This window comes from Hemitrygon akajei, chromosome 8 (assembly GCF_048418815.1).
Source record: "Hemitrygon akajei chromosome 8, sHemAka1.3, whole genome shotgun sequence".
Classification (NCBI taxonomy): domain Eukaryota; kingdom Metazoa; phylum Chordata; class Chondrichthyes; order Myliobatiformes; family Dasyatidae; genus Hemitrygon; species Hemitrygon akajei.
Genome location: NC_133131.1, coordinates 103,837,884 through 103,857,332, shown reverse-complemented (window position 1 = coordinate 103,857,332; position 19,449 = coordinate 103,837,884).

Sequence of the window (19,449 nt, the reverse complement as noted above, 5' to 3'; positions counted from 1 at the left end):
TGCTTCCCAATGTACCCATAGTCATTACTACTGACACAACTGCCTCCCAACGCACCCATTACCATTACTACTGACACACCTGCTTCCCAATGTACCCATAGTCATGGCTACTGACACACCTGCCTCCCAACTCACCCATTACCATTACTACTGACATACTTGCTTCCAAATGTAACCATAGTCATTACTACTGACAGACCTGCCCCCCAACGTACCCATAGTCATTACTACAGACACACCTGCCTCCCAACGCACCCATTACCATTACTACTGACACACCTGATTCCCAATGTACACATTGTCATTACTACTGACACACCTGCCTCCCAACGCACCCATTACCATGACTACTGACACACCTGCTTCCCAATGTACCCATAGTCATTACTACTGACACACCTGCCTCCCAACGCACACATTGCCATGACTACTGACACACCTGCCTCCCAACGTACCCATAGTCATTACTACTGACACACCTGCCTCCCAACGCACCCATTACCATGACTACTGACACACCTGCTTCCCAATCTACCCATAGTCATTACTACTGAAACACCTGCCTCCCAACGCACCCATTACCATTACTACGGACACACCTGCTTCCCAATGTACCCATAGTCATTACTACTGACACACCTGCCTCCCAACCCACCCATTACCATTACTACTGACACACCTGCTTCCCAATGCACCCATTGTCATTACTACTGATACACCTGCCTCCCAAAGTACACATAGTCATTACTACTGACACAACTGCCTCCCAACGCACCCATTACCATTACTACGGACACACCTGCTTCCCAATGTACCCATAGTCATTACTACTGACACACCTGCCTCCCAACGTACCCATAGTCATTACTACTGACACACCTGCTTCCGAATGCACCCATTGTCATTACTGCTGACACACCAGCCTCCCAAAGTACACATAGTCATTACTACTGACACACCTGCTTCCCAATGTACCCATAGTCATGGCTACTGACACACCTGCCTCCCAACGCACACATTATCATTACTACTGACACACCTGCTTCCCAATGCACCCATTGTCATTACTACTGACACACCTGCCTCCCAAAGTACACATAGTCATTACTACTGACACACCTGCCTCCCAACGTACCCATAGTCATTACTACTGACACATCTGCCTCCCAACGCACCCATTACCTTTACTACTGACACACCTGCTTCCCAATGTACCCATAGTAATTACTACTGACACACCTGCCCCCCAACGTACACATAGTCATTACTACTGACACACCTGCCTCCCAACGCACCCTTTACCATTACTACTGACACACCTGCTTCCCAATGTACCCATAGTCATTACTACTGACACACCTGCCTCCCAACGCACCCATTACCATTACTTCTGACACACCTGCTTCCCAATGCACCCATTGTCATTACTACTGACACACCTGCCTACCAACGTACACATTGTCATTACCACTGACACACCTGCCTCCCAACGCACCCATTACCATGCCTACTGACACACCTGCTTCCTAATGTACCCATAGTCATTACTACTGACACACCTGCCTCCCAATGCACACATTACCATTACTACTGACACACCTGCCTCCCAACGTACCCATAGTCATTACTACTGACACACCTGCCTCCCAACGCACCCATTACCATTACTACGGACACACCAGCTTCCCAATGTACCCATTGTCATTACTACTGACACACCTGCCTCCCAACGCACCCATTACCATTACTACTGACACACCTGCTTCCCAATGAACCCATTGTCATTACTACTGACTCACCTGCCTCCCAACGTACCCATAGTCATTACTACTGACACACCTGCCTCCCAACGCACCCATTACCATTACTACGGACACACCTGCTTCCCAATGTACCCATAGTCATTACTACTGACACACCTGCCTCCCAACCCACCCATTACCATTACTACTGACACACCTGCTTCCCAATGCACCCATTGTCATTACTACTGATACACCTGCCTCCCAAAGTACACATAGTCATTACTACTGACTCAACTGCCTCCCAAAGCACCCATTACCATTACTACGGACACACCTGCTTCCCAATGTACCCATAGTCATTACTACTGACACACCTGCCTCCCAACGTACCCATAGTCATTACTACTGACACACCTGCTTCCGAATGCACCCATTGTCATTACTGCTGACACACCAGCCTCCCAAAGTACACATAGTCATTACTACTGACACACCTGCTTCCCAATGTACCCATAGTCATTACTACTGACACAACTGCCTCCCAACGCACCCATTACCATTACTACTGACAGACCTGCTTCCCAATGTACCCATAGTCATGGCTACTGACACACCTGCCTCCCAACGCACCCATTATCATTACTACTGACACACCTGCTTCCCAATGCACCCATTGTCATTACTACTGACACACCTGCCTCCCAAAGTACACATAGTCATTACTACTGACACACCTGCCTCCCAACGTACCCATAGTCATTACTACTGACACATCTGCCTCCCAACGCACCCATTTCCATTACTACTGACACACCTGCTTCCCAATGTACCCATAGTAATTACTACTGACACACCTGCCCCCCAACGTACACATAGTCATTACTACTGACACACCTGCCTCCCAACGCACCCTTTACCATTACTACTGACACACCTGCTTCCCAATGTACCCATAGTCATTACTACTGACACACCTGCCTCCCAACGCACCCATTACCATTACTTCTGACACACCTGCTTCCCAATGCACCCATTGTCATTACTACTGACACACCTGCCTACCAACGTACACATTGTCATTACCACTGACACACCTGCCTCCCAACGCAGCCATTACCATGCCTACTGACACACCTGCTTCCTAATGTACCCATAGTCATTATTACTGACACACCTGCCTCCCAACGCACACATTACCATTACTACTGACACACCTGCCTCCCAACGTACCCATAGTCATTACTACGGACACACCTGCCTCCCAACGCACCCATTACCATTACTACGGACACACCAGCTTCCCAATGTACCCATTGTCATTACTACTGACACACCTGCCTCCCAACGCACCCATTACCATTACTACTGACACACCTGCTTCCCAATGAACCCATTGTCATTACTACTGACTCACCTGCCTCCCAACGTAACCATAGTCATTACTACAGACACACCTGCCTCCCAACGCACCCATTACCATTACTACTGACACACCTGCTTCCCAATGTACCCATAGTCATTACTACTGACACACCTGCCCCCCAACGTACCCATAGTCATTACTACTGACACACCTGCCTCCCAACGCACCCATTACCATTACTACTGACACACCTGCTTCCCAATGTACCCATAGTCATTACTACTGACACACCTGCCTCCCAACGCACCCATTACCATTACTTCTGACACACCTGCTTCCCAATGCACCCATTGTCATTACTACTGACACACCTGCCTACCAACGTACACATTGTCATTACCACTGACACACCTGCCTCCCAACGCACCCATTACCATGACTACTGACACACCTGCTTCCTAATGTACCCATAGTCATTACTACTGACACACCTGCCTACCAACGTACACATTGTCATTACCACTGACACACATGCCTCCCAACGCACCCATTACCATTACTTCTGACACACCTGCTTCCCAATGTACCCATAGTCATTACTACTGACACACCTGCCTCCCAACGTACCCATAGTCATTACTACTGACACACCTGCTTCCGAATGCACCCATTGTCATTACTGCTGACACACCAGCCTCCCAAAGTACACATAGTCATTACTACTGACACACCTGCTTCCCAATGTACCCATAGTCATTACTACTGACACAACTGCCTCCCAACGCACCCATTAACATTACTACTGACACACCTGCTTCCCAATGTAACCATAGTCATGGCTACTGACACACCTGCCTCCCAACGCACGCATTATCATTACTAGTGACACACCTGCTTCCCAATGCACCCATTGTCATTACTACTGACACACCTGCCTCCCAAAGTACACATACTCATTACTACTGACACACCTGCCTCCCAACGTACCCATAGTCATTACTACTGACACACCTGCCTCCCAACGCACCCATTACCATTACTACTGACACACCTGCTTCCCAATGTACCCATAATAATTACTACTGACACACCTGCCCCCCAACGTACACATAGTCATTACTACTGACACACCTGGCTCCCAACGCAGCATTTACCATTACTACTGACACACCTGCTTCCCAATATACTCATAGTCATTACTACTGACACACCTGCCTCCCAACGCACCCATTACCATTACTTCTGACACACCTGCTTCCCAATGCACCCATTGTCATTACTACTGACACACCTGCCTACCAACGTACACATTGTCATTACCACTGACACACCTGCCTCCCAACGCACCCATTACCATGACTACTGACACACCTGCTTCCTAATGTACCCATAGTCATTACTACTGACACACCTGCCTCCCAACGCACACATTACCATTACTACTGACACACCTGCCTCCCAACGTACCCATAGTCATTACTACAGACACACCTGCCTCCCAACGCACCCATTACCATTACTACGGACACACCTGCCTCCCAACGTACCCATAGTCATTACTACTGACACACCTGCCTCCCAACGCACGCATTACCATGACTACTGACACACCTGCCTCCCAACGCACCCTTTACCATTACTACTGACACACCTGCTTCCCAATGTACCCATAGTCATTACTACTGACACACCTGCCTCCCAACGCACCCATTACCATTACTTCTGACACACCTGCTTCCCAATGCACCCATTGTCATTACTACTGACACACCTGCCTACCAACGTACACATTGTCATTACTACTGACACACCTGCCTCCCAACGCACCCATTACCATTACTTCTGACATACCTGCTTCCCAATGCACCCATTGTCATTACTACTGACACACCTGCCTCCCAACGTACACATTGTCATTACTACTGACACACCTGCCTCCCAATGTACCCATAGAAATTACCACTGACAGACCTGCCTCCCAATGTACCCATAGTTATTACTACTGACACATCTGCCTCCCAACGCACCCATTACTATTACTACTGACACACCTGCTTCCCAATGTACCCATAGTCATTACTACTGACACACCTGCCTCCCAACGCACCCGTTACCATTACTACTGACACACCTGCTTCCCAATGTACCCATAGTCATTACTACTGACACACCTGCCTCCCAACGTACCCATAGTCATTACTACTGACACACCTGCTTCCGAATGCACCCATTGTCATTACTGCTGACACACCAGCCTCCCAAAGTACACATAGTCATTACTACTGACACACCTGCTTCCAAATGTACCCATAGTCATTACTACTGACACAACTGCCTCCCAACGCACCCATTACCATTACTACTGACACACCTGCTTCCCAACGTACCCATAGTCATTACTACTGACACACCTGCCTCCCAACGCACCCATTACCATTACTACTGACACACCTGATTCCCAATGTACCCATAGTCATTACTACTGACACACCTGCCTCCCAACGCACCCATTACCATTACCTCTGACACACCTGCTTCCCAATGCACCCATTGCCATTACTACTGACACTCCTGCCTCCCAACGTACACATTGTCATTACTACTGACACACCTGCCTCCCAAAGCACCCATTACCATGACTACTGACACACCTGCTTCCCAATGTACACATAGTCATTACTACTGACACACCTGCCTCCCAACGCACACATTGCCATGACTACTGACACACCTGCCTCCCAACGTACGCATAGTCATTACTACTGACACACCTGCCTCCCAACGCACCCATTACCATGACTACTGACACACCTGCTTCCCAATCTACCCATAGTCATTACTACTGACACACCTGCCTCCCAACGCACCCATTACCATTACTACGGACACACCTGCTTCCCAATGTACCCATAGTCATTACTACTGACACACCTGCCACCCAACGCACCCATTACCATTACTACTGACACACCTGCTTCCCAATGCACCCATTGTCATTACTACTGATACACCTGCCTCCCAAAGTACACATAGTCATTGCTACTGACACAACTGCCTCCCAACGCACCCATTACCATTACTACGGACACACCTCCTTCCCAATGTACCCATAGTCATTACTACTGACACACCTGCCTCCCAACGTACCCATAGTCATTACTACTGACACACCTGCTTCCGAATGCACCCATTGTCATTACTGCTGACACACCAGCCTCCCAAAGTACAAATAGTCATTACTACTGACACACCTGCTTCCCAATGTACCCATAGTCATTACTACTGACACAACTGCCTCCCAACGCACCCATTACCATTACTACTGACACACCTGCTTCCCAATGTACCCATAGTCATGGCTACTGACACACCTGCCTCCCAACGCACCCATTATCATTACTACTGACACACCTGCCTCCCAACGTACCCATAGTCATTACTACTGACACACCTGCCTCCCAAAGTACACATAGTCATTACTACTGACACACCTGCCTCCCAACGTACCCATAGTCATTACTACTGACACACCTGCCTCCCAACGCACCCATTACCATTACTACTGACACACCTGCTTCCCAATGTACCCATAGTAATTACTACTGACACTCCTGCCCCCCAACGTACACATAGTCATTACTACTAACACACCTGGCTCCCAACGCAACCTTTACCATTACTACTGACACACCTGCTTCCCAATGTACCCATAGTCATTACTACTGACACACCTGCCTCCCAACGCACCCATTACCATTACTTCTGACACACCTGCTTCCCAATGCACCCATTGTCATTACTACTGACACACCTGCCTACCAACGTACACATTGTCATTACCACTGACACACCTGCCTCCCAACGCACCCATTACCATGACTACTGACACACCTGCTTCCTAATGTACCCATAGTCATTACTACTGACACACCTGCCTCCCAACGCACACATTACCATTACTACTGACACACCTGCCTCCCAACGTACCCATAGTCATTACTACTGACACACCTGCCTCCCAACGCACCCATTACCATTACTACGGACACACCTGCCTCCCAACGTACCCATAGTCATTACTACTGACACACCTGCCTCCCAACGCACCCATTACCATGACTACTGACACACCTGCCTCCCAACGCACCCTTTACCATGACTACTGACACACCTGCTTCCCAATGTACCCATAGTCATTACTACTGACACACCTGCCTCCCAACGCACCCATTACCATTACTTCTGACACACCTGCTTCCCAATGCACCCATTGTCATTACTACTGTTGCACCTGCCTCCTAACACACCCATAGTCATTACTACTGACACATCTGCCTCCCAAAACACCCATAGTCATTACTACTGACACACCTGCCTCCCAACGCACCCATTACTATTACTACTGACACACCTGCCTCCCAACACACCCATAGTCATTACTACTGACACACCTGCCTCCCAACAAACCCATAGTCATTACTACTGACACACCTGCCTCCCAATACACCCATAGTCATTATTACTGACACACCTGCCTCCCAACATACCCATAGTCATTACTACTGACACACCAGCCTCCCAACACACCCATAGTCATTATCACTGACACACCTGCCTCCCAACGCACCCATTACCATGACTACTGACACACCTGCCTCCCAACACACCCATAGTCATTACTATTGACGCACCTGCCTCCCAACACACTCATTGTCATTACTACTGACACACCTGCCTCCCAATGTACCCATACTCATTACTACTGACACACCTGCTACCCAACACACCCATAGTCATTACTACGGACACACCTGCCTCCCAGCACGCCCATAGTCATTACTACTTACACACCTGCTTCGCAACACACCCATAGTCATTACTACTGTTGCACCTGCCTCCCAATGTACCCATAGTCATTACTACTGATACACCTGCCTCCCAACACACCCATAGTCATTACTACTGACACACCTGCCTCCCAATGTACCCATAGTCATTACTACTGAGACATCTGCCTCCCAACACACCCATAGTCATTACTACTGACACACCTGCCTCCCAACGCACCCATTACTATTACTACTGACACACCTGCCTCCCAACACACCCATAGTCATTACTACTGACACACCTGGCTCCCAACGCACCATTTACCATTACTACTGACACACCTGCTTCCCAATGTACTCATAGTCATTACTACTGACACACCTGCTTCCGAATGCACCCATTGTCATTACTGCTGACACACCAGCCTCCCAAAGTACAAATAGTCATTACTACTGACACACCTGCTTACCAATGTACCCATAGTCATTACTACTGACACAACTGCCTCCCAACGCACCCATTACCATTACTACTGACACACCTGCTTCCCAATGTACCCATAGTCATGGCTACTGACACACCTGCCTCCCAACGCACCCATTATCATTACTACTGACACACCTGCCTCCCAACGTACCCATAGTCATTACTACTGACACACCTGCCTCCCAAAGTACACATAGTCATTACTACTGACACACCTGCCTCCCAACGTACCCATAGTCATTACTACTGACACACCTGCCTCCCAACGCACCCATTACCATTACTACTGACACACCTGCTTCCCAATGTACCCATAGTAATTACTACTGACACTCCTGCCCCCCAACGTACACATAGTCATTACTACTAACACACCTGGCTCCCAACGCAACCTTTACCATTACTACTGACACACCTGCTTCCCAATGTACCCATAGTCATTACTACTGACACACCTGCCTCCCAACGCACCCATTACCATTACTTCTGACACACCTGCTTCCCAATGCACCCATTGTCATTACTACTGACACACCTGCCTACCAACGTACACATTGTCATTACCACTGACACACCTGCCTCCCAACGCACCCATTACCATGACTACTGACACACCTGCTTCCTAATGTACCCATAGTCATTACTACTGACACACCTGCCTCCCAACGCACACATTACCATTACTACTGACACACCTGCCTCCCAACGTACCCATAGTCATTACTACTGACACACCTGCCTCCCAACGCACCCATTACCATTACTACGGACACACCTGCCTCCCAACGTACCCATAGTCATTACTACTGACACACCTGCCTCCCAACGCACCCATTACCATGACTACTGACACACCTGCCTCCCAACGCACCCTTTACCATGACTACTGACACACCTGCTTCCCAATGTACCCATAGTCATTACTACTGACACACCTGCCTCCCAACGCACCCATTACCATTACTTCTGACACACCTGCTTCCCAATGCACCCATTGTCATTACTACTGTTGCACCTGCCTCCTAACACACCCATAGTCATTACTACTGACACATCTGCCTCCCAAAACACCCATAGTCATTACTACTGACACACCTGCCTCCCAACGCACCCATTACTATTACTACTGACACACCTGCCTCCCAACACACCCATAGTCATTACTACTGACACACCTGCCTCCCAACAAACCCATAGTCATTACTACTGACACACCTGCCTCCCAATACACCCATAGTCATTATTACTGACACACCTGCCTCCCAACATACCCATAGTCATTACTACTGACACACCAGCCTCCCAACACACCCATAGTCATTATCACTGACACACCTGCCTCCCAACGCACCCATTACCATGACTACTGACACACCTGCCTCCCAACACACCCATAGTCATTACTATTGACGCACCTGCCTCCCAACACACTCATTGTCATTACTACTGACACACCTGCCTCCCAATGTACCCATACTCATTACTACTGACACACCTGCTACCCAACACACCCATAGTCATTACTACGGACACACCTGCCTCCCAGCACGCCCATAGTCATTACTACTTACACACCTGCTTCGCAACACACCCATAGTCATTACTACTGTTGCACCTGCCTCCCAATGTACCCATAGTCATTACTACTGATACACCTGCCTCCCAACACACCCATAGTCATTACTACTGACACACCTGCCTCCCAATGTACCCATAGTCATTACTACTGAGACATCTGCCTCCCAACACACCCATAGTCATTACTACTGACACACCTGCCTCCCAACGCACCCATTACTATTACTACTGACACACCTGCCTCCCAACACACCCATAGTCATTACTACTGACACACCTGGCTCCCAACGCACCATTTACCATTACTACTGACACACCTGCTTCCCAATGTACTCATAGTCATTACTACTGACACACCTGCCTCCCAACGCACCCATTACCATTACTTCTGACACACCTGCTTCCCAATGCACCCATTGTCATTACTACTGACACACCTGCCTACCAACGTACACATTGTCATTACCACTGACACACCTGCCTCCCAACGCACCCATTACCATGACTACTGACACACCTGCTTCCTAATGTACCCATAGTCATTACTACTGACACACCTGCCTCCCAACGCACACATTACCATTACTACTGACATACCTGCCTCCCAACGTACCCATAGTCATTACTACAGACACACCTGCCTCCCAACGCACCCATTACCATTACTACGGACACACCTGCCTCCCAACGTACCCATAGTCATTACTACTGACACACCTGCCTCCCAACGCACGCATTACCATGACTACTGACACACCTGCCTCCCAACTCACCCTTTACCATTACTACTGACACACCTGCTTCCCAATGTACCCATAGTCATTACTACTGACACACCTGCCTCCCAACGCACCCGTTACCATTACTTCTGACACACCTGCTTCCGAATGCACCCATTGTCATTACTACTGACACATCTGCCTACCAACGTACACATTGTCATTACTACTGACACACCTGCCTCCCAACGCACCCATTACCATTACTTCTGACATACCTGCTTCCCAATGCACCCATTGTCATTACTACTGACACACCTGCCTCCCAACGTACACATTGTCATTACTACTGACACACCTGCCTCCCAATGTACCCATAGTAATTACCACTGACAGACCTGCCTCCCAATGTACCCATAGTTATTACTACTGACACATCTGCCTCCCAACGCACCCATTACTATTACTACTGACACACCTGCTTCCCAATGTACCCATAGTCATTACTACTGACACACCTGCCTCCCAACGCACCCGTTACCATTACTACTGACACACCTGCTTCCCAATGCACCCATTGTCATTACTACTGACACACCTGCCTCACAACGTACGCATAGTCATTACTACTGACACACCTGCCTCCCAACTCACCCATTACCATTACTACTGACATACTTGCTTCCAAATGTAACCATAGTCATTACTACTGACAGACCTGCCCCCCAACGTACCCATAGTCATTACTACTGACACACCTGCCTCCCAACGCACACATTACCATTACTACTGACACACCTGATTCCCAATGTACCCATAGTCATTACTACTGACACACCTGCCTCCCAACGCACCCATTACCATTACTTCTGACACACCTGCTTCCCAATGCACCCATTGTCATTACTACTGACACTCCTGCCTCCCAACGTACACATTGTCATTACTACTGACACACCTGCCTCCCAACGCACCCATTACCATGACTACTGACACACCTGCTTCCCAATGTACCCATAGTCATTACTACTGACACACCTGACTCCCAACGCACACATTGCCATGACTACTGACACACCTGCCTCCCAACGTACCCATAGTCAGTACTACTGACACACCTGCCTCCCAACGCACCCATTACCATGACTACTGACACACCTGCTTCCCAATCTACCCATGGTCATTACTACTGACACACCTGCCTCCCAACGTACCCATAGTCATTACTACTGACACACCTGCTTCCGAATGCACCCATTGTCATTACTGCTGAAACACCAGCCTCCCAAAGTACACATTGTCATTACTACTGACACACCTGCTTCCCAATGTACCCATAGTCATTACTATTGACACAACTGCCTCCCAACGCACCCATTACCATTACTACTGACACACCTGCTTCCCAATGTACCCATAGTCATTGCTACTGACACACCTACCTCCCAACGCACCCATTATCATTACTACTGACACACCTGCTTCCCAATGCACCCATTGTCATTACAACTGACACACCTGCCTCCCAAAGTACACATATTCATTACTACTGACACAGCTGCCTCCCAACGTACCCATAGTCATTACTACTGACACACCTGCCTCCCAACGCACCCATTACCATTACTACTGACACACCTGCTTCCCAATGTACCCATAGTAATTACTACTGACACACCTGCCCCCCAACGTACACATAGTCATTACTACTGACACACCTGCCTCCCAACGCACCCATTACCATGACTACTGACACACCTGCCTCCCAACGCACCCATTGTCATTACTACTGATACACCTGCCTCCCAACACACCCATTACCATTACTACTGACACACCTGCCTCCCAACACACCCATTGTTATTACTACTGATAGACCTGCCTCCCAACACACCCATAGTCATTATTACTGACACACCTGCCTCCCAGCACACCCATTACCATTACTTCTGACACACCTGCTTCCCAATGCACTCATTGTCATTACTACTGACACACCTGCCTACCAACGTACACATTGTCATTACCACTGACACACCTGCCTCCCAACGCACCCATTACCATGACTACTGACACATCTGCTTCCTAATGTACCCATAGTCATTACTACTGACACACCTGCTTCCCAATGTACCCATAGTCATTACTACTGACACACCTGCCTCCCAACGCACCCATTACCATTACTTCTGACACACCTGCTTCCCAATGCACCCATTGTCATTACTACTGTTGCACCTGCCTCCTAACACACCCATAGTCATTACTACTGACACATCTGCCTCCCAACACACCCATAGTCATTACTACTGACACACCTGCCTCCCAACGCACCCATTACTATTACTACTGACACACCTGCCTCCCAACACACCCATAGTCATTACTACTGACACACCTGCCTCCCAACAAACCCATAGTCATTACTACTGACACACCTGCCTCCCAATACACCCATAGTCATTATTACTGACACACCTGCCTCCCAACATACCCATAGTCATTACTACTGACACACCAGCCTCCCAACACACCCATAGTCATTATCACTGACACACCTGCCTCCCAACGCACCCATTACCATGACTACTGACACACCTGCCTCCCAACACACCCATAGTCATTACTATTGACGCACCTGCCTCCCAACACACTCATTGTCATTACTACTGACACACCTGCCTCGCAATGTACCCATACTCATTACTACTGACACACCTGCTACCCAACACATCCATAGTCATTACTACGGACACACCTGCCTCCCAGCACGCCCATAGTCATTACTACTTACACACCTGCTTCCCAACACACCCATAGTCATTACTACTGTTGCACCTGCCTCCCAATGTACCCATAGTCATTACTACTGATACACCTGCCTCCCAACACACCCATAGTCATTACTACTGACACACCTGCCTCCCAATGTACCCATAGTCATTACTACTGAGACACCTGCCTCCCAACACACCCATAGTCATTACTACTGTTGCACCTGCCTCCTAACACACCCATAGTCATTACTACTGACACATCTGCCTCCCAACACACCCATAGTCATTACTACTGACACACCTGCCTCCCAACGCACCCATTACTATTACTACTGACACACCTGCCTCCCAACACACCCATAGTCATTACTACTGACACACCTGGCTCCCAACGCACCATTTACCATTACTACTGACGCACCTGCTTCCCAATGTACTCATAGTCATTACTACTGACACACCTGCCTCCCAACGCACCCATTACCATTACTTCTGACACACCTGCTTCCCAATGCACCCATTGTCATTACTACTGACACACCTGCCTACCAACGTACACATTGTCATTACCACTGACACACCTGCCTCCCAACGCACCCATTACCATGACTACTGACACACCTGCTTCCTAATGTACCCATAGTCATTACTACTGACACACCTGCCTCCCAACGCACACATTACCATTACTACTGACACACCTGCCTCCCAACGTACCCATAGTCATTACTACAGACACACCTGCCTCCCAACGCACCCATTACCATTACTACGGACACACCTGCCTCCCAACGTACCCATAGTCATTACTACTGACACACCTGCCTCCCAACGCACTCATTACCATGACTACTGACACACCTGCCTCCCAACGCACCCTTTACCATTACTACTGACACACCTGCTTCCCAATGTACCCATAGTCATTACTACTGACACACCTGCCTCCCAACGCACCCATTACCATTACTTCTGACACACCTGCTTCCCAATGCACCCATTGTCATTACTACTGACACACCTGCCTACCAACGTACACATTGTCATTACTACTGACACACCTGCCTCCCAACGCACCCATTACCATTACTTCTGACATACCTGCTTCCCAATGCACCCATTGTCATTACTACTGACACACCTGCCTCCCAACGTACACATTGTCATTACTACTGACACACCTGCCTCCCAATGTACCCATAGTAATTACCACTGACAGACCTGCCTCCCAATGTACCCATAGTTATTACTACTGACACATCTGCCTCCCAACGCACCCATTACTATTACTACTGACACACCTGCTTCCCAATGTACCCATAGTCATTACTACTGACACACCTGCCTCCCAACGCACCCGTTACCATTACTACTGACACACCTGCTTCCCAATGCACCCATTGTCATTACTACTGACACACCTGCCTCACAACGTACGCATAGTCATTACTACTGACACACCTGCCTCCCAACTCACCCATTAACATTACTACTGACATACTTGCTTCCAAATGTAACCATAGTCATTACTACTGACAGACCTGCCCCCCAACGTACCCATAGTCATTACTACTGACACACCTGCCTCCCAACGCACCCATTACCATTACTACTGACACACCTGATTCCCAATGTACCCATAGTCATTACTACTGACACACCTGCCTCCCAACGCACCCATTACCATTACTTCTGACACACCTGCTTCCCAATGCACCCATTGTCATTACTACTGACACTCCTGCCTCCCAACGTACACATTGTCATTACTACTGACACACCTGCCTCCCAACGCACCCATTACCATGACTACTGACACACCTGCTTCCCAATGTACCCATAGTCATTACTACTGACACACCTGCCTCCCAACGCACACATTGCCATGACTACTGACACACCTGCCTCCCAACGTACCCATAGTCAGTACTACTGACACACCTGCCTCCCAACGCACCCATTACCATGACTACTGACACACCTGCTTCCCAATCTACCCATAGTCATTACTACTGACACACCTGCCTCCCAACGTACCCATAGTCATTACTACTGACACACCTGCTTCCGAATGCACCCATTGTCATTACTGCTGACACACCAGCCTCCCAAAGTACACATAGTCATTACTACTGACACACCTGCTTCCCAATGTACCCATAGTCATTACTACTGACACACCTGCCTCCCAACGCACCCATTACCATTACTACTGACACACCTGCTTCCCAATGTACCCATAGTAATTACTACTGACACACCTGCCCCCCAACGTACACATAGTCATTACTACTGACACACCTGCCTCCCAACGCACCCATTACCATGACTACTGACACACCTGCCTCCCAACGCACCCATTGTCATTACTACTGATACACCTGCCTCCCAACACACCCATTACCATTACTACTTACACACCTGCCTCCCAACACACCCATTGTTATTACTACTGATAGACCTGCCTCCCAACACACCCATAGTCATTATTACTGACACACCTGCCTCCCAGCACACCCATTACCATTACTTCTGACACACCTGCTTCCCAATGCACTCATTGTCATTACTACTGACACACCTGCCTACCAACGTACACATTGTCATTACCACTGACACACCTGCCTCCCAACGCACCCATTACCATGACTACTGACACACCTGCTTCCTAATGTACCCATAGTCATTACTACTGACACACCTGCCTCCCAACGCACACATTACCATTACTACTGACACACCTCCCTCCCAACGTACCCATTGTCATTACAACTGATACGCCTGCCTCCCAACACATTCATTGTATTTACTACTGACACACCTGCCTCCCAACGTACCCATAGTTATTACTACTGACAATCCTGCCTCCCAACGCACCCATTACCATGACTACTGAAACACCTGCTTCCCAATGTACCCATAGTCATTACTACTGACACACTTGCCTCCCAACGCACCCATTACCATTACGACTGACACACCTGCTTCCCAAAGCACCCATTGTCATTACTACTGACACACCTGCCTCCCAAAGTACACATAGTCATTACTGCTGACACACCTGCCTCCCAACGTACCCATAGTCATTACTACTGACACACCTGCCTCCCAACTCACACATTACCATTACTACTGACACACCTGCTTCCCAATGTACCCATAGTCATTACTACTGACACACCTGCCCCCCAACGAACCCATAGTCATTACTACTGACACACCTGCCTCCCAACGCACCCATTACCATTAATACTGACACACGTTCTTCCCAATGTACCCATAGTCATTACTACTGACACATCTGCCTCCCAACGCACCCAGTACCATTACTTCTGACATACCTGCTTCCCAATGCACCCATTGTCATTACTACTGACACACCTGCCTCCCAAAGTACCCATAGTCACTACTACTGACACACCTGCCTCCCAACACACCCATTACCATGACTACTGACACACCTGCTTCCCAATGTACCCATAGTCATTACTACTGACACACCTGCTTCCCAACGCACCCATTACCATTACTACTGACACACCTGCTTCCCAATGTACCCATAGTCATTACTACTGACACACCTGCCTCCCAACGCACCCATTACCATTACAACTGACAGACCTGCTTCCCAATGCACCCATTGTCATTACTACTGACACACCTGTCTCCCAACGAACCCATAGTAATTACTACTGACCCACCTGCCTCCCAATGTACCCATAGTAATTACCACTGAACGACCTGCCTCCCAATGTACCCATAGTTATTACTACTGACACATCTGCCTCCCAACGCACCCATTACTATTACTACTGACACACCTGCTTCCCAATGTACCCATAGTCATTACTACTGACACACCTGCCTCCCAACGCACCCGTTACCATTACTACTGACACACCTGCTTCCCAATGCACCCATTGTCATTACTACTGACACACATTCCTCCCAAAGTACACATAGTCATTACTACTGACACACCTGCCTCACAACGTACGCATAGTCATTACTACTGACACACCTGCCTCCCAACTCACCCATTACCATTACTACTGACATACTTGCTTCCAAATGTAACCATAGTCATTACTACTGACACACCTGCCCCCCAACGTACACATAGTCATTACTACTAACACACCTGGCTCCCAACGCAACCTTTACCATTACTACTGACACACCTGCTTCCCAATGTACCCATAGTCATTACTACTGACACACCTGCCTCCCAACGCACCCATTACCATTACTTCTGACACACCTGCTTCCCAATGCACCCATTGTCATTACTACTGACACACCTGCCTACCAACGTACACATTGTCATTACCACTGACACACCTGCCTCCCAACGCACCCATTACCATGACTACTGACACACCTGCTTCCTAATGTACCCATAGTCATTACTACTGACACACCTGCCTCCCAACGCACACATTACCATTACTACTGACACACCTGCCTCCCAACGTACCCATAGTCATTACTACTGACACACCTGCCTCCCAACGCACCCATTACCATTACTACGGACACACCTGCCTCCCAACGTACCCATAGTCATTACTACTGACACACCTGCCTCCCAACGCACCCATTACCATGACTACTGACACACCTGCCTCCCAACGCACCCTTTACCATTACTACTGACACACCTGCTTCCCAATGTACCCATAGTCATTACTACTGACACACCTGCCTCCCAACGCACCCATTACCATTACTTCTGACACACCTGCTTCCCAATGCACCCATTGTCATTACTACTGTTGCACCTGCCTCCTAAAACACCCATAGTCATTACTACTGACACATCTGCCTCCCAACACACCCATAGTCATTACTACTGACACACCTGCCTCCCAACGCACCCATTACTATTACTACTGACACACCTGCCTCCCAACACACCCATAGTCATTACTACTGACACACCTGCCTCCCAACAAACCCATAGTCATTACTACTGACACACCTGCCTCCCAATACACCCATAGTCATTATTACTGACACACCTGCCTCCCAACATACCCATAGTCATTACTACTGACACACCAGCCTCCCAACACACCCATAGTCATTATCACTGACACACCTGCCTCCCAACGCACCCATTACCATGACTACTGACACACCTGCCTCCCAACGCACCCATTGTCATTACTACTGATACACCTGCCTCCCAACACACCCATTACCATTACTACTGACACACCTGCCTCCCAACACACCCATTGTCATTACTACTGATACACCTGCCTCCCAACACACCCATAGTCATTATTACTGACACACCTGCCTCCCAGCACACCCATTACCATTACTTCTGACACACCTGCTTCCCAATGCACTCATTGTCATTACTACTGACACACCTGCCTACCAACGTACACATTGTCATTACCACTGACACACCTGCCTCCCAACGCACCCATTACCATGACTACTGACACACCTGCTTCCTAATGTACCCATAGTCATTACTACTGACACACCTGCCTCCCAACGCACACATTACCATTACTACTGACACACCTCCCTCCCAACGTACCCATAGTCATTACAACTGATACGCCTGCCTCCCAACATATTCATTGTATTTACTACTGACACACCTGCCTCCCAACGTACCCATAGTTATTACTACTGACAATCCTGCCTCCCAACGCACCCATTACCATGACTACTGAAACACCTGCTTCCCAATGTACCCATAGTCATTACTACTGACACACTTGCCTCCCAACGCACCCATTACCATTACGACTGACACACCTGCTTCCCAAAGCACCCATTGTCATTACTACTGACACACCTGCCTCCCAAAGTACACATAGTCATTACTACTGACACACCTGCCTCCCAACGTACCCATAGTCATTACTACTGACACACCTGCCTCCCAACTCACACATTACCATTACTACTGACACACCTGCTTCCCA